The sequence below is a fragment of the Melitaea cinxia genome, chromosome 1 (genome assembly GCF_905220565.1).
Source record: "Melitaea cinxia chromosome 1, ilMelCinx1.1, whole genome shotgun sequence".
Lineage (NCBI taxonomy): Eukaryota > Metazoa > Arthropoda > Insecta > Lepidoptera > Nymphalidae > Melitaea > Melitaea cinxia.
In genome coordinates, this window is record NC_059394.1 from 770989 (window position 1) to 783870 (window position 12882).

Genomic DNA, 12882 nt, shown 5'->3' on the forward strand with positions numbered 1-12882 from the left:
AGCACATTATCAGAGCTGTGCTCATTCAAGCCCTTGATTGTTTACGATTTAAGCCCTATGTACTGTGGCTTTGATTTACTCATTTCTAAGTCAGCAAATTAATGAGAGTTTCTAGTTTAACATTTATTGCTTTTGCGTGCTTTGTAAAGATTTCTTCACACGTGTTAACTTAGCAATTAATATGACAATATTAGAAGATCTAAATAGATAGCGGTTTTAAATGAGAGTAAAATTGTTTCTCTCTCTTTCAAACATTTACGGGATCGTTGAATCTTTAACATTTTTATGGCGAAAAAAACTAAACAAATAATAATATAGCCTACTTAATTTGTAGTATATACTCAAATCGTGCCAAATATTGATTGAAGAAGAGATATATATATATATAAATAACTTTTAGTAAGACTTCCTTATTACACAATACTTCTTTCTCTCTCGTTCTTTCTCACCGTCCTTTACTCTCTTCTGCTCTTGAAAATTTTCCGCATATCTTTTACAACGACTGATTATTTCCAATTTTCAATTTTAATTCTGAGAGATTATTTTTATCTCCATAACTAATTTTTTCTTTGTCTCAGACAGGAAATATACCAGACAGACTCATTAGGTGTCTATCACGTACTAATCACGTAAGAGGGTCTTTTACATATCCGGTTTTATCGTAAAACATAAAAATAATAAAATTCATCGATCCCTATTTATTTTATAAACAAAATTAAAAAACGCTTCAATTAAACATGTATGAGTATATCAATTATCAAAGACGACGTCATCGGAAAATTCACATCCCAATTATGTTATGTTAATTTAAATTAAATAAAATTAATTTATATTGTGATATTTTGACATAATTAATTAATTTATATAATAACAATAACGAACGCCTCGTGTACAAAGATAGCTTGTCAAGAATAAATGGTTTGAGAAAACAAGCTTATTAAAAATCTGATTTAAAAGCTTAGCTTTGTTAAAAGTTAACTTTGAAATATAGGTAAAAGAAGAAAAGAAAAAAGTATATTTAAAAAATGAAGGTACTTATACTACTGAATAACCTTTGACCTACTGAAAAAAATAACCGATGACGACGCATACCCTGTGTGCGTAAATAACTAAAAATCGTAGACTTAAAAAAAATACCAAAACCTGAGCATTAATATTTAATGTAAATAAGATCGTTATATAGGTAATGATTAACATTATTTAACGCAACTATCCAAACGTTAAAACAATCCAAGTTTCAAGTTTCCAAACTCCTCCCAACTCCGCCCGCTGGCCAGCGGATCCATCGCTATCAGAGCAGCACTTAATTCCGCTGATAGCTGATAACAATAGTTTATTGTTTACCGCCCCTTAATGCATCAACTCGCTAACTAGAATTTAAATGTAAATATATTTGTGTAAACACCCCTTACCTTTACGTCGGCTGTTCTGTTATTTATTTTGCTTTTTACTTGAAGCCTTATAATTAGTTTTAATCTTTTTGGGCGGCGTATCTTGTTAGTACAGTTTTACTTGTAAATTTGTTGAAATACTAAATGTTTCTGCCTTTGTGGTGTATTTTAAAACTGTGTAACAAAACAACAGTAACAGTTTACACAAGACCACAGCTAAATAATGGTGTGTGCTCGCAAACGAAAAGAACCGACTTTAATTTTTTTTTAAACGTTGGTAGATGAAAAATTGTCAAGTAAATACGCGTTATCAAAGATTTCTCAAAAATTACTCATCACATCTCAATCAAATTCAAATGGGACTACAATACAAGTCAGGAGCGTAGCTACTGCCGTATCAGCCGTGTCCATAAATATTTATTTTAATTTAATGCAAGCATTTTTCTTTCATTTGTGAGAAATCTTTAGCCTTCTTTTGGGCCCCCTAACTATATTTGATACAGGGGATACCCCTCAAAAGCACGTCTCGCCACTGATAAAAGTATCAGCTTTCGATTAAATATGAATTATCAAATTCGGTACCAAGTAAAAAATTATACGCATTATTAAGATATAACTCGAAAAGTACTTGTTAGATCTCAGTTAAATTTAAATGGGACCACATGACAAGCGCCACCTTTTGATTAAATAAAAGAATAATTGAAATGTTATAATATTTATTGTAAAAATTGAAGAATTCTTGCAGCCCTCACATTCAATAGGCTTCTTAGTTAATAGTTTTCTGATATTATAAAAACAGCATATTTCATCTTCCGAACATCCAAAACGTTAACTCCTAACAATATTTTTAACAGCTCCTTTTTAGTAGTACCATAGTAGTATTCAAAAAAGACTTCAAATAATATTTAACTTATAGTTGCATGTGTATGATTTAAAGAAGTGTTGGATTAAAAGACGTAGCTCAGGTTTTTATCACTATATATTTAAAAATAGAAAAAATTAATAGTAATACGCCGGTCGCTAGATGTAACAGATTATAAGAGAGAGACAAGTATTTATTAAAGCGCACAGACTGCACAAATAGGCGCGAAATTCAAATAAAGAACATTATGTTCAACAAAAAGTTTATATTTAATAGAATAATAACGCATTGTCATAAAAATATAGCGGCATAAGATTAAGCACTTCCAGTATTTTTCAGTTAGTGTTAAGCACAGCCGGAGGCGTGCAGTAACAGCGGTGCAATAGTTTTTTTTTTTTTTAATGAGTAACTGCGGAGTTTCGTATTACTACTAAACTGATATACACTATAATATGTAAAATGACGAAAGTAGAATTTTATTACTAGTTAGATAACAGCTAAATAATACTGCTTTCAAACAGTGTTCTTGTGGTAAGTATCGTGACCAGAGATCCCGGGTCGGGTGTAAGGTCGGCAACGTGTGATGCTTTTGGTGTTGCAGGCGTCTATAAGTTACGGTAATCGATTACCATCAGGTGAGTTACCGCTAGTTTATTGACTTTAGTTGTATAAAAAAAAAATTGATGTTTGATTTTATGTGATAGTTCAAATCACACAAAGCCAGCAAAGAAAGCAATGGTGTATTTGTGAGTGAAAAGCTCTCATAAATCAACCCCTTCTGAACAGGTCCAGATAGAATTAAACAAATCTACAAGATTTATTTACTGCTCTAATTACTGTAAACGCAGTCTTCTGTTGATAAGTAATTCCTGAATTTTGTTAACAGAGTAATTATTACGACTTTTATAAGGAAACGGGAAAAGGGCTATTTAAATTATTTCTCTTTATAAAAATAAAACATAATTTTTGGACATTGAAATACAAAAGTTTAAAGAAATAGATACTAACTAATTAGTTGTTATATCTGCAACAGTTTTGCAGTATACTTATTATGAATCGATTTTGATATAAGGCCCCGGTATGAAAAAAATATGAAGAGCAAAATATACGAAAGAATGACCTCGTTGTTTCTCGTAACGCCATCTATCGGAAAGATAAACTACTTAGAAAACATCGTCTACCCCACCCAATAGCTTGACTTTTAACTCTATTTAATAATTTATTTTCGACGGAACTTTTCAAGGCTATTTAAATAAGGTTAATTTTGATTTTGATTCATTCTATAACGGTCTAATTAGGATTTTTTAGACTAACTACATTTTACTTTTTGAAATTTAAGAATTCCTTTTTTGAAATTCAATTTTATAATCAAATATTTTGCCTTAGAAAATGATATATTTACTTCGCGAAGTCGGAAAGTTTAATGCCAGTTTGTCATTCCTTCTCGCGTTGGTACAATATTTGTCGCAATTTCAAGGTAGTATTTTGAATCTAATTTATAATCATCATCATCATCATCATTCCAGCCTATTGCAGTCCACTGCTGGACATAGGCCTCCATAAGTTCGCGCCAAAAATGCGTGAACTCATGTGTTGCCCATAGTCATCACGCTGGGCAGGCGGGTTGGTGACCGTAATTTATAATGTATACATTTATATACTAACATTTTTTTAATCATCTTATTAACAGAACATTTATCATTTTCATATTTTCTCAATTACTTTAATATATTAAAAAATCTGGATTCAAAACAGCTATAAAAAACTGTGTGTGTCAGCTCCAACGCACGACTGGAGTTTACTCCTTCAGTTCGACTGTCTAAATAGGCACAAAAAGCTTACTAGTCTAAGAAAAAGATTAATACCATATCAAATGGTAAATAAACGAATTAAATAACGCCATCTATCGGAACCCTATTGAGCTCCGATAGATGGTGTTATTGTACAAAAACGTAATGAGGTCATTCGTTCAGTAGATTACACTTCTCATATTTTTTTCCACACCGGAGTTCATAGGTATATGAAAATCAATTCCTAAAGAGAAAATTAGAATAAAAAGTGTGCGTGTGCGTGCAATTCACACACGCTAGAAGTAAACTTTGTGAAAATTTCGTTTAGAATCAAAGAAGCTTCACTTGAAAAGCCAAACAAGTACACAGAAGTATATACGAAGGTCGTATATGAAATATATTAGGAAATACATAATCGAATTCCCACTTAAAACTTCAAGCTCTCAATCAAAGTTCCAGAACCTAGACCTTAAAACAGATATTCTGTTACGTTTATTTCATTATTGTTCATATAAACCTCTATGATACGCTTTAGTCTAATTCACTAAACATTAATTAATCGCACGATACAAATCCAGGTCTTCTGAATTGTTGCCTGCTTACACAAACTAATAAATATGTTATATAGTAGCAATAAAGAACATTTTAGCTTGAATGGTTCGCGTGGATTTTGGGTAGTTAAGGTCCTATATCTTCATGCATTATCTTATTCATTAGTTTATGTAAGAACCGTCCTCAAAAGACTTCCAATATGTATTTTAAAACCTTGTATTAAAAAAATATTAGTAAGTTAAGGTAGGCCTTTATATGTAAGTGACACATGCTTGGTTGCTTCATTCATAAATCGGTTTTAGACAACCTCATACATGTTCTAAATGTAACGCTTCGTAACGTAAACGATTCGTTTTGTTCACTTAATTATTATGTATAGATGAAAAAAATGTTTGCTGTTGAACGAAATACTAGGGCTTACCATTTATTTTATTTATCTATTCCGTCCATGCATATTCACCACCACTGCCGGCGTCAGCTCCAAACACCAGACACGGAAATCAAAATATTTTTGTTGCTTTCTTCACACCCACACAACCAAGGTGTTTTGTAATATTGTTCAGATTTAAAAACACGCGGAATATATTTAGTTTTCGTACTACAATTTTCAGTAAGTGCAATTTCAGGACGTGGTGGCCCCTTAGCTTATGTTCGAGACTTTTTCTTTAGAAAACTTTTTCGAACAGAATGGTTTGTATATACGCAACTGGAGCTTAATCCTTAAAAAACAATTACGATGACATTTTAAAATTATAATAATCTTCCATTAAATTAATAAAAATTATAATTAATTAAAACACTAGAAACTCAAATTAAAAAATAATTTTACGGAGTCCTCTCGTGACCATAGTTGCTTTAAAGTATCCGAAACGTCGGGCATCTAAAAAACTTAATAAACCGCGATATAATCCGAAAAATATTCACTTCAGCCTATCGCAGTCCACTGGTGAACATTGCCTCCAACAATCGCGGGTTGGTGACCGCAAGGCGGGTTTTGTCGCACCGAAGACGCTGATGCCCGTCTTCAGCCTGTGTATTTGAAAGCCAGCAGTTGGATAGTTATTCCGCCATCGGTCGACTTTCTAAGTTCCAAGGTGGTAGTGGAATTGTGTTATCCCTTAGTTGCCTCTTACGATACCCACGGGAAGAGGGACGACTATATTCTTTACTGCCGTAACCACACGGCGAAAAATGTTGTTTCATTACAATGAGTGAAATTCGCGTAAACGTTATAAAACAATACTGTATATTGTATATTGGTAGAGTAAGCGACTATTTATATCTTCCTGCAGCTAAAAGGGCAGTAACGTGTTCCCTGTTCAGCGTCACTCTCAGAATTGTTGCTTTGACATTGTTGCACACGACCTTACTCCATATATATGTTTCCTACCGCACACCTTATATCGATTTTTAAGAATTAAACTCTAAAAAAGACAAAGGATCTTGTTTTATAAAAGCGAAAAAGAAATCGTTTAACAATATGGATGAAAGATTTTCAACAAGTAGAAAATTGCTTTAACAAATCTAATTTCACGGCACCAACAATAAATACACAACTCGTTTTATATCGGAACTAAGTACAACCATTTTCTAAGAGATTTTCCTAGAAAAAAATTTAATCATAATATTCTGAGAAAGTGAGACGAGTGAAAAGCATCGTTGTAATGGATTTTCAATAAAAATAGGAAATGAAAAATAAATTTCCAATAGATCTAGAAATCTTACTGAAACAGAAATTAATCGATTTGTTTTTATCAAAAAGTATTTTAGATGATTGAATTAAATATTCAGATTTACATTTTTTAATCTAAAACTATACAATTTCTAAACGTTTTTAGTACGCTTCAAAAGTTCCTTTAAAACGTCATTCCACAGATAATTATAGTAACTGTTACGCTACAATAACCACAGATTACAAATGAAGTAGGAGAAGTCAAAAATTTAAATAATAATTGTGTTCTTTCCAAAATCGAGGGGAACCTTCGAAAATCGTAGTGGCGACTAGTGCGTTTGTTAATTTGTTTCGACTACTTATATTATATTACTTGTCGATGTAATTGAAGTCGGTTGTTTTCGTTTTTCTAGTAAACACAATTATAATGATACTTTCAAATTAAATCATGTCTTACATGACATACGGCGACACTAATCCCACACGACTTCTTCATTCATACAATCTTGAATCACATCATATTCTTTTTGGAATAATTCGAAAAAAAATAATCAAATATTTTTAAAAATTTAACTGTTCATACAAGTAATTTAAAAAATATTAAACATCGCCATCTACGCCAGTTCATGAACACTCATTCGTCACTTATCATTTTCCAATTTACGTCAGTTTTATTAACAGCCAGCGTTCGGGTCGTGTGAGTAAAATGCGACGCGACTGGCGAAAATTATGATGGCGTTCACCTGTTACATCATATATTCATTATTTCATTTTAAGGTTCTGTGATCAAAGATTTTTTTTATTCAACTACGTCGACAAACAAGCGTACGACTCACCTGATGGTAATTGATAACCGTAGCTTATAGACGTCTGCAACACCAGAAAAGTACTCAAGAGTGTGTTAGTTGGGTGTGAGTGTGTTGTGTGGGTCTTCTGTAAGGTCGAGGTACTTCCACAGATGGTCTGCTCCAGATTATTATCATCACATCATCACATCAGCCTTTCGCAGTCCACTACTGGACATAGGCCTCCACAAGTGCACGCCAAAAATGGCGTGAACTCATGTGTTTTGCCTATAGTCGGGCAGGCGGTCGGCTTTTTAAGTTCCAAGGTAGTAGTGGAACTGTATTATCCCTTAGTCACCTCTTACGACACTCACGGGAAGAGAGGGGGTGGCTATATTCTTTGATGCCGTAACCACACAGCACACAGATAATTATTATATTATTTTCTGACCTTGTAAACGAAACCAGATTATATCTTACTATGAAAATTACCGCTCAACTTTCGCCTGCCTAAAATAACTAAGCCGTTTAGGGTCTACGAGTTACTTCAAGGTCTCATTTAATTAATTATTATTATAATGAAACTAGTTCATAAGCCTGTAACCGACAGGTAACGTAACAAGTACGCCTTTATCTTAACTTAACTGCTAATACTTCAAAGCACACGTACATAGGTGTAGATAACACACAGGTGTTAAGACTTTCGTAAGATCCCTTTACTAAATGTCTAAAAAAGACTGTATAAAAGGGAAAGTTAACATTTTGCAAGTTAAATGTTATTCTATAAGCTTTTTTATATATCACTAGGTCGGCAAACAAGCGTACGGCTAACCTGATGTTAAACTATTACCGTAGCTTATAGACGTCTGCAACACCAGAAGCATCGCAAGCGCGTTACCGACCCTACCCCCAATCCCCTCCAGGTGCTCTGGTCGCCTTACTCACCACAGGAACACAACACTGCTTGAAAGTAGTATTATTTAGCTGTGATCTTCTGTAAGGTCGAGGTACTACCCCAGTCGAGCTGCTCCATATTTCCAGCAGGAGCTTTTAGATGAAAAGATTTGGTGGACCTCAACTTCAAATGTTTTTTATACCACTAGATATGCAAACAAGCTTTTGGTAAGCGTAATCGTAAATGGTCATCGAAGTTTTTTGAAGCTTGTGACGCTGCCGTCAATTTAACGCACCTCCACAGCTCTGGCAGACTCATTTGCACAAGAACACAATATTACTTGACTACAATATATTTTATATGATCTAAAAATCAACGAGTCAAATGAGAAATGTGTTCTGTCAAACTTACAGCCTAAATAAGAATCAATTCACTCTTGATGTTGACATTGAGACACAATTATTATCAACATGACAATGCTATAGCAAATAATTATCTCAGTGAATATTTAAAGCATGTTCGATTAAAATCCTTCTCTGAACTTGAATTAAAGCGAATCAAAAATTCTTTATTTAAATTGCCTTCAAATATATTAGTATTTAATTAATTAATATTATAATAATGCTCGTGATACTCCTACTAAATCGGAGAGTGGATTCTATTGAGACGAATAAGCAAAAAAAAATATTTCCTTTAATAATTCTTCAGCGCATTGATCTAAGATTTAAAATTCAGACATATCTCGTGCAAAAAAGTCAATATGATATTGATAAAGCTAAATTATAAAATAATAAACCAGACTACGAGAAAAAGAGCCAGATATGACGACCTCACTGCCGATCTAATATAAACTTTTAGTTTTAATTACGACATCCATTAACACCGATAACTTATCTTATTCCCACATTCAAAGGCGTCTTAACGTAATAGTTACATCATCGCTAAAGGAAATACGAGCCCCGATCTCTGCCCCCCATCCCCCGACTGAGAACATTTCGACGGACACCGGAGTAAGTTAATTATGCTAATAGCTTAGCTTCTCTGAATGTTTTCCCGGTTCAAATGTCTCAAATTGAAATATAGTTTATGGATGAATTCGACATTATCATTTATTTAGAACAACTGATTCAACATCTTCCTTAGTGTTGCCCAAATTCAGTCTTGGTCTTGCAGTCTTGGTCTTGTTCTTGCGTTTTTGCAAGACCAAGACCAAGAACAAGACCGCGTATTTTTAGCAAGACCAAGACCAAGACTGACCGTGCAAGACTTGAGCAAGAACAAGACATAGCCTGCAAGACTCTTGCGTCTTGCAGCTAGGACTTAGCGCTATTTCACTGAGTAGTTAGGTGTAACAGTTCGGTGTATAGGTAGGTACGCTTAGGAATTCTATGAGACGCAAAAAACTGTATCAAAGAATATGAAAAACTGGACCTATGCGCATTACGACTAATACCATAAACATAGCGAATAAAAAAATATCTATTAAAATCAAACTGAGTGCATGCATAGTTATGTTTTAACCATCGGCACTTTGATAATGCGGCATCAAAGGTTTTGTACTTACTTCTCAAAGAAATTTGCCGCTTTTCGGAAGTACATGGTTATGATACACGCGCCGGCGGCTTCTTTTGAAATCTAAAACAATCGTTGCCGCCACGCCGAAATCATAACATTTGACACTATTTGATTGCCGCCATAGGGCGTAGGTATACTCATGCAAAATAATTTCGAATTTTAAGAGTACCTACAGGTGTTCCAAAGAATAAATAAGTTTCAGAGTGCTTAGAATGAAAATGAATACATTATACTGATCACGCAAGTAGTATTATGATTAGGATAAAATGGTAAGGATAGGTAGTAGATGTCATATTAATTCATTCTAGTAAGTATATATTATAATATTGATTACTTATATGGTTTTAAACTAATTACTTAGGTACTATTATTGTACATTTAGTCATTATATTTCTTAAGTTTTTACAAGAAAAAATAGCAAAAAGTGTTCAAATATCACCCGTTTAATAAATATTGTAGCCACTTTTAAATATACTTGAAACGTGTAAAAAAATTCTACAAAACTAATAAAATAATATAAAAAGCGTAGGTACTTACCTACTAATAAAATAAAAAGCCTGCGATAAGAGTTTTGTATTACTTACCAGCCCGAATATCTCTGAGAGAGATGATGAGAGTAAGTATTTACTAGCTGTGCCCGCGACTTCGTCCACGAGGAATAGTAACTTTGGAGGTATAGTGACGTTCAGGACTTATTTATTTATTTTAAAACTTCTGTCATCAAACATACAAACGAACTCTTCAGCTTTATAATATTAGTATAGATGTACGCCAAAACATTCACTTATATGTAAAGAATAGTGATTGGCACTAATTCTTTACATATATTTTATTCACGCGTCGCGTCTGTACAAGTAGGTAATATTTAGTGTGTGTTTGTACGCCGCACGCGGCATTGTTTGATTTGCGGCGGCATCCTTTTCATAGAGCCGGCACGTGGCGAGGCGGCGAGACAAAATGCTTAAACATTACAAGAAGAGCAACTGGATTTATTGTACTTCTTTAATTTTAGACCCAAGGCATAAGGCTCAGACTTTTGACCTGACAATGTGGGGGAAGCAACTTAAAACAGAAAGTCTGCGCAAGTTCAATGAACTTTATGAAGAATATAAAAGTCTACACTCACTGAACAAATCTCTGGAATTACCAGAAAAAGAAAATAAAGTATGTGATGAAGATGAAGACGTAATAGACTTTGATAAACTCTATGAATGTCCCTCGACGTCATCTGGATCTTGTCTTCAAGGCTTAGTGATAGACGAGTTGGAGGAGTACCTGAGAAAACCAAGAACTGCCAGCTCGGAAGACATTTTAGATTGGTGGAGGACGCATGAGACAGAGTATCCGATTTTATCGAAAATGGCCCGTGATTTTCTCTCAATACCTGCAACTTCAGTACCTGCTGAGAGGTTATTTTCTAAAGCATCATTAGTAATTAGAAAACATAGAAATAGGTTAAGTGATGAGTCAGCCAGATGGTTACTTTGTATTAATTCTTGGTCAAAAAAATTGATATAAAGTATCATAACCTAATGATAAAGCTGTTGATTTGTGTTGTATTTTATTTTTTATTCAAATAAATGATAAATCGTAAAACTCTTTTATTAAATTTCTTATAAGTTGAGGGTTCAATCTCTTTCTAGACAGATAAGTATTGTTCTTTAAAATACAGTCAAGTTATTGTAATTAATTTGTTTTTTTACATGTTTTAGCAAATGTAAGCTTATAAATCATAAATGTTTATTAAGAAACAGTTACTTCCATGGAAAACGACATATAGGTCAGTTGATTTTTCGAATTTCTTATCAAATCTTCAGTTATTTATTAATCTGCTTGATCTTTACTATAGCTATGTTAATTCAAGCTCACAGTGTTCCAATTCTAATACGTTTTTCTAAGATTTAAAGTAAACTTTAATAAATAGTAATAGACTAATAGGTAATTGCAAGACTTGCAAGACTCTTGCTGCAAGACCAAGACCAAGACCAAGACTGGGAGCGCAAGACCAAGACCAAGACCAAGACCAGGTGTAGTGGCGCAAGACCAAGACCAAGACTGGCTAAGTCTCGTCTTGTTCTTGCATTTGGGCAACACTAATCTTCCTGTGTTTCGAATTAACGAATATTGTACCTAATATCTCAAGTTCTAAGTTCTAAGCAAGCATTCGATCTATTTAGATGAAACTTGCACTAGTTAAGTTGGTCTAACATAAACATTTTTTTAAACGGTTTTATTTAGCTCACCCCGTTTCTTTTATTTATTTTTTATTATTTATTCTTGGGTCAAATTTAGTAATTCAAATTTCACCCTCTTCCTGTCAACCGATTAATCTGAAATTTTGTATACACTTTGGATTTTGGTGACAATACAATTATGTTTATTCATTATCATTATAAATTCAAGATGGCCGCCGCTACAAAATGGCGGATAATTTATGTTTTATTAATCCCATCAATATGGGTATCAAATGAAAGGGCTCAACAAGCAGAATACAATATACTATAAAAAATTGAAATCCAAGATGGCGGCCGCTACAAAATGGCGGATAACGTAGGTTTTATCAATCCCATCAATATGGGTATCAAATGAAAGGGCTCAACAAGCAGAATACAATATACTATAAAAAATTGAAATACAAGATGGCGGCCGCTACAAAATGGCGGATAACGTAGGTTTTATCGATCCCATCAATATGGGTATCAAATGAAAGTGCTCAACCAGTATAATCAATGTACTATATAAAATTAAAATCCAAGATGGCGGCCTCTACAAAATGGCGGATAACTTAGGTTTTATCAATCCCATCAACATGGGTATCAAATGAAAGGTCTCAACAAGTAGAATACAATTTACTATGCAAAATTGAAATCTAAGCTGGTCGCCGCTACCAAATGTCTGATAACAATTTTTTATCAATCCCACCAATATGGGTATCAAATAAAAGGTCTTGACAAGAAGAATACAGTGCACTATACAACCTCAATATTTAAGATGGGCCTTGCAATAATGAAGCACTAAATGAATTAAACAGAATGCGAAATAAAAACTAAAAACTAGAAAATAAAAATAGGTAAAAAAACTTTTTAAGTTAAACGGTTTTATGTTAAACATACATTGCAATGTTTAAGATAAATTAATGTACTAAAAACCAAAAAATAATAAAATAGATACAGTCGTGGGAATTATAAACATATGCATAGACTAGACTAAAATAAAACCGTGGGGCACGTCAATTGTCTACAAATTATCGACTTAATATGCGATAGAAGAATCGTTTAATTTGTCGTTAAAATAGGCAGTTGGCCCGCAGACGGTGAGGAAATTACTTACTATTTTCTTGCTCATGGAAATTCCAATAGT